General features: G+C 42.6%; 1 non-coding gene across 1 annotated transcript; it reads right to left on the bottom strand.

The window, feature by feature from the left end:
* Window positions 1–696: 696 nt before the first annotated feature.
* On the bottom strand, window positions 697–769 carry TRNAK-CUU (transfer RNA lysine (anticodon CUU)). Its single transcript has one exon. It is a non-coding gene; the product is annotated as a tRNA-Lys (tRNA).
* Window positions 770–5,703: the final 4,934 nt, after the last annotated feature.

Raw genomic sequence — 5,703 nt, 5'->3', positions numbered from 1 at the left:
CTGCTGTAAGACACCCGTAATTGCCATTCCATACACTTGGTTGCCCTTGAACACGAACCCTTGATTAAGATGAACTGCTTGCTCTGCCCTATCCCCTCTTTTATCCAGCAAGGCAAAGGTCTTGCAGGTTCTAATAAAAAGAAAGCTTTTCTGGAGTCACTGGTTTTACATTATAGCATTCTTTTAAAGCTCTTGTGTGCACCAAGTTTATTCTATCCTATGCTCCGTTATATGATCCATTCAACTTGCTGCCTGTTGTATACACAGAACAGTGCTCTTACATAATTTACATAATTGTATGTAATTTGCATTTTATATATTTAGTAGTACACCTTTGTGCCGTGGTATATTGCTTGAGAACCAATCTATTTTTCTCACGACTGGAGATTTAAGTCAGATGATGCATGAAAATCACATTTATTATCACTCAGGAAAGGATAGATAATTAGTTTGATTCACAAACATTTGAATCTCACTGTCAGAAAATACAAACTCGCCCATCAAAGGATTCCCTACCAAGAAAACAATTATAATGTAACAAGGTAATTGATATAATAATAGTTTATTAACTGTGGTATGGAAATACAGAGAAAGAGCCAAGTAAGTCTTTGGGATTATCAAAGAAAACTTCACAGAGATGTGGAATTTTAGTCTTTTAACTTTTCTTTAAGATTTTATTTTTTTAAGTAATCTCTACACCCAACATGGGGCTCGAACTCACGACCCTGAGATCAAGAGTCACAAGCTCTTCCAACTGAGCCAGTCAGGCACCCTGAGTCCTTTAGATTAAAAGAAAGTTACCAGGTAGAAAATGGGTGTTCAAATATAGCACTTAGAAGCAGAGAGTATAGCATGAACAAAGGCTTAGAGAACACTGAGTACTTTGGGGATAGTCAAAACTTCAACTGTATGGTCATATGGTAGTTGCTGAAGGGAGGAGCTTGGAAAGTGGATTGAGATTGGGTTGAGAAAGTTCCTTTAGACCTGATGAAAAATTGGCCTTATTAGGCATCACAGAGCCATAGAAAGTTTTAGACCATCATTAGCTACATGTTATAGTACCAATTTGGGTGTCATAAGAAATATAGATTAGAGCTTGATAAGAACAGACTCCAAGGGGACCAATTCAACATACCCAAGTGCCAATAGATCAAGAGACAACGGAGGTCAGAATTAACATGGTGGCAGTGGATTCCATGGTGGCTTTGAAAAATGGACTTCAGAGACCAAGTGGGATTGGAGGAAGCTAAGAGATGAGAAAGGAGTTGATGTCTTCAGGGATTGGTGGTGCTTTTGCTAAGATTGGGATTACGGGAGGGTGAATAGATTGGGGAAGGGGGGGGAAGGTATTGGATTTTAATTGGAATGTATTGATTTTGAGATACTAGCAGGACATCCAAGAGCCTAGGCCCCCCTTGATGGCAGTTGTTTAGGTGATCATATCAAAGTGCTGGCGATAACTCCAGTCACATGTATCAGCTGTGGGTAAAGAAGAAAATTTAAGTCTTGCATATCAACTCTTTTCATTGCCATTTAGGAAAATTGCATTTTTACCAGTGTCAGGTTTTTTTTATTTGATGAGATTGGCTTGAAACTTCCCCTATATTTTCTTGATGACAGTAACCTAGGGAAAGCATTAAATCGTGTTGATAAAATTGTTGGCTACAATCTGGCTCTGATGATAATAGCTTAGAATCATGAAGCAGCAATATTTTAGCCCGAGAGAAAACAAACTCTATCCTGAGCGCATGTGCTCTTTTGCCTTTCTCGTCTGATATTGCTTGAAAATTTTATTTTTCCACTTTGAATTGTGGGTTCTACCAACTGTTTTTAAAAGCTTTTGTCCTTTTAGGGGAGGAGGGGAGTGGTTTTTCCTCCCTTTTTCCTGATAGCTGAGGAGTGAAGATTTAATCGGTGAGAAAAATATACACACTACAACCTCAGAATGTTCTCACTGCTTTTTAATGTTTGATGTACCTGACAGATTGGCCTTTCAAAACAAAATAATAGAATAGGTGGTGCTGGAAAAAGCCTTTTCCATCCAAGACAAAACCACGTGGACATTGAATATAACTGACGTTAGCCTAGACATTTGGGGGGAACGGGACATGTTGCTGGGGCACAGATTCTATAATAAAAGACTTCCAACTCAACTCCTTAGCCACATACTCCAGGCTCACTACAGAAAGTGTAATGGAAAGAACATTGAGCAAGAGTCAGGAAACTTGGCCTCTATTTTTGCCTCCGCCATGTTGTGGGACTGGAAAATCTTAGCCCTCTCTGTGCTTCAGCATCCTCATTTGCAGAAATTAATGATTGCGTTAGATTATTTCTGACTCTAATCAAAAATGAATATGNATGACATCTTGACTATATTTATTCTTCCTATCCATGAGCATGGAATGTTTTTCCATTTCTTTGTGTCTGAATATGATATATTTTTAAACACCCACTATACGTCAGCTACGTTGGCATATATATTTGCACTCAATATAATTCGATGATGAAAACCAAACTAACCCATGTCATCTGTCACTTACTGATGAGGAAACTAAGGCTCAGGGAAGAAGTGTACTCAGGGGGCGCCTGGGTGGCTCAGTCGGTTAAGCGTCCGACTTCGGCTCAGGTCATGATCTCATGGTTAGTGGGTTCGAGCCCCGCGTCGGGCTCTGAGCTGACAGCTAGCTCACAGCCTGGAGCCTGCTTCAGATTCTGCATCTCCCTCTCTCTCTGACTCTCCCCTGCTCACGTTGTCTCTCGCTGTCTCTCTCTCTCTCAGAAATAAATAAAAAAAAAAACATTAAAAAAAAAAAGCGTGTACTCAGTATCAGGAAGTTAGTGAACACTGTAAGGCAAGGTCTTACTTTAGTGACTGTCCTTTCCACGGTCCTGCACTGCCACTAAGCTAGTTCCATTATCTGGCTAGAAAAGCACAGCACAGCAGATATACTTCTGAAACAGTAAAGCTACCTACCATTCTTAATCCCAGGCAGAAACAGGATGATGAGCAGCTTTGAGGAAGAATTTAATAAAGTGTTTAGGACAAGAAATCTTGGGAGTTTTGAATGGGTGCTTAGGTACCCAGAAAGTGACCACAGAGAGGTACTATCCAACTTCGGCAATGGTCCATTCTTAAGCGCTGCCAACACCAAAGAAGCTCAAACTCAAAAGCTGAGGAGGAAATAAAACACTGACTCTATTGTATAAGAGAGGTGCCTTGCAACCTACAAGGTAATTGGAGAAAATGTTTAGCTTTTCCTTTATCATTTTATAGATGGTCTATCTATGAGAACAAGTCTTGTCCTTTGGAGGTGTGTGTGCTTTTCAGTATTTTGTGTGTCCGTGTACCCACATGCAAGTATTTCAATAGTGACTGATGGATCATCTGAAAAATAAATCAAGAGACAGGACTGACTCACATGAGAACTAAAGTCTTAAAAAAGAGCAGCTGCTTGGAAATCCCTCCTCCATTCCCTCATCTTCCCTCAACTCTTAAGGACCTGGGAAGTCAGGGTCTGTCGTTGTCTTTTCTATGGAAGCCCTCTAGAAGCAGCTCCATAAGAAACATCTTAGCTTTGAGCTGCGTAGGATTGGGGTGGGCAGGAAGGGTAGACAAGAGGCCAGTTCTCCAGTTTAAAGGGAAAGATAGCGACGGGAGCACAGATGTAAAAGGACATCCTCTTTGAGCAAAGGGGAGACTCAACAATGAGAGGAGCAAAGGAGAGACAGATTACAAACAGGAAGAGCAGGGGGCGCCTGGGTGGTTCAGTTGGTTGACTCTTGACTCTTGATTTTGGCTCAGGTCATGATCCCAGGGTCACGGGATCAAGCCCCGGGTCTGGCTCCATGCTGAGCATAAAGCCTGCTTAAGATTCTCTCTCTCTTTCTCTCTTTCCCTTTGCCCTTCTGGAACATGCATTCTCTCTCTCAAATAATAGAAAGGAAGGAAGGAAGGAAGGAGGGAAGGAAGGAAGGAAGGAAGGAAGGAAGGAAGGAAGGAAGGAAGGAAGGAAGGAAGGGGCCGGCCTGCAAGGAGACCCCGCTTTGAATAGCTGGCCACTTGATCACTTTGCAGCCCTTGGCCTCTGGAAAAGAAGATTATTTAGGATGCTGCTTTAGGTTCTTTTCCCTGCTCTGGTGAATTACGCCACAGGCACATCTTTCAAATGCATCCCACCCACTTGTCTCTAATCTGCTGCTGGCATTTTAGTCTAGGGCCACTCTCCTCTCTCCCGAGGCTGCTCCGCAGAATCCCACCCGAGCTCCCCGCAGCAGGTGCCCCATCAACTCCGTCTCTTAACACATTGCACACAGCACAGCGATAGAGACCTTCCCGGAGTGCAAATCAGATCTTGTTGCCTCCTCACCTCAAACACTTTCAGGGCCCTCCACATTGCCCTCGCAGTCAAGTTCAAACTCTCAAGTGTGAGGGCAAAGGTCCCTTTGTGATTTTCCTGCTGATTTCTCCCACCTCAGGCCTCACCCTCCCTCTACCTCACACACGATTTCTCAGACGTAAGGGGTTCCTAGTAGGGTTTGTTTGCCCTTTTTCTCTGGCCTCATGGCTGTTCTCTCTACTATGAGAATCTCTTTCCCTTTTCTGTGATAACTCCCCCCAAACGTTACCATGAATAACATGTACGAATCTTTCGGTTTTCAGAGAAGAGGACCCTTTCCCCGGGAACACTTCCCTGACCCCTCACTGCAAGCAAGTGTTCCTCTGTATGTTGCCATAGCCCTTGGGAATCCCACTCTCATTGGACACATCACCCCTTCTCGTAATTGCCTGTTTGCTTGTCTGGGTTCGCCACTCGTCTTTACCCTTGTCAAGTATAGTCTTCTTTGCTCATTATCGTAACTTCTTTCCCCAGAACAGTTTCAGATATCTAACACTCAGCAAAAGCTAGTCCTTCTTCCTCTCTACGGAGGGAATAAATGGCCATTAGCCCCATCCACAGAATAGCTCTCCAGCTAAGACAGCCAAGACCCTCATATAGTCTTACTTTGCCTCTGACAATTGTGCCTTTGAATCTTTGTTCACTGATCAAGACTCTATTCTGGCGCTCTAAAATCTGATTACAATCTCCTGGGATATCCCAGTCCTAGAGTTTGTTTTATTGCATACATTAAATACATACTTTGGACACATTTCCATGTCTGTGGGCCGTAAATATTGTATTTGGGACCGAAAACCTACAAGTAGGTAGAAGTACGGGAAGGGAAGAAGAGGGTATGAGGTTCACACTGATGATTCTTTCGTTGGGAATTTCTGGTGGAAAAGGAGAAATGCTCAGGATGTCCCAGATGAAAATGATTTCAATTTTGTGGCCAGCACATCTTCTCAAATTTATACTGCTTCTCCAACCTCCGAACTGAATTTCCTTCTTCGATATGCTCCCTTCTGCCTGGCACTCAGTCCCAAAGCTGCCCTATCAAAAAAATATATTCCTTGACACAACAGAGACAGAAATTCCTACTCCAGACATGTTCTTCTACTTGTGCTTTGGTCTCATTTCTCCACCTGCCAGGTAAAAAGGAAACCAGATTAGAAGCATATTCTAGCATGGCTATGATCACAACAAAATAAAGCAAGAGGATTGTTCCATGAGCTTCTGCTAATGTTGAGTTCATTGAACAACTATCTATTGATCCGTGTTATTGGTTAAGCAGTGTGTTAGGCACTGTGGGTCAAAGATGTGAAGA

Source organism: Crocuta crocuta, unplaced genomic scaffold (genome assembly GCF_008692635.1).
Source record: "Crocuta crocuta isolate KB4526 unplaced genomic scaffold, BGI_CrCroc_1.0 scaffold41, whole genome shotgun sequence".
Classification (NCBI taxonomy): domain Eukaryota; kingdom Metazoa; phylum Chordata; class Mammalia; order Carnivora; family Hyaenidae; genus Crocuta; species Crocuta crocuta.
This window is presented reverse-complemented; position numbering and strand designations above follow the sequence as displayed.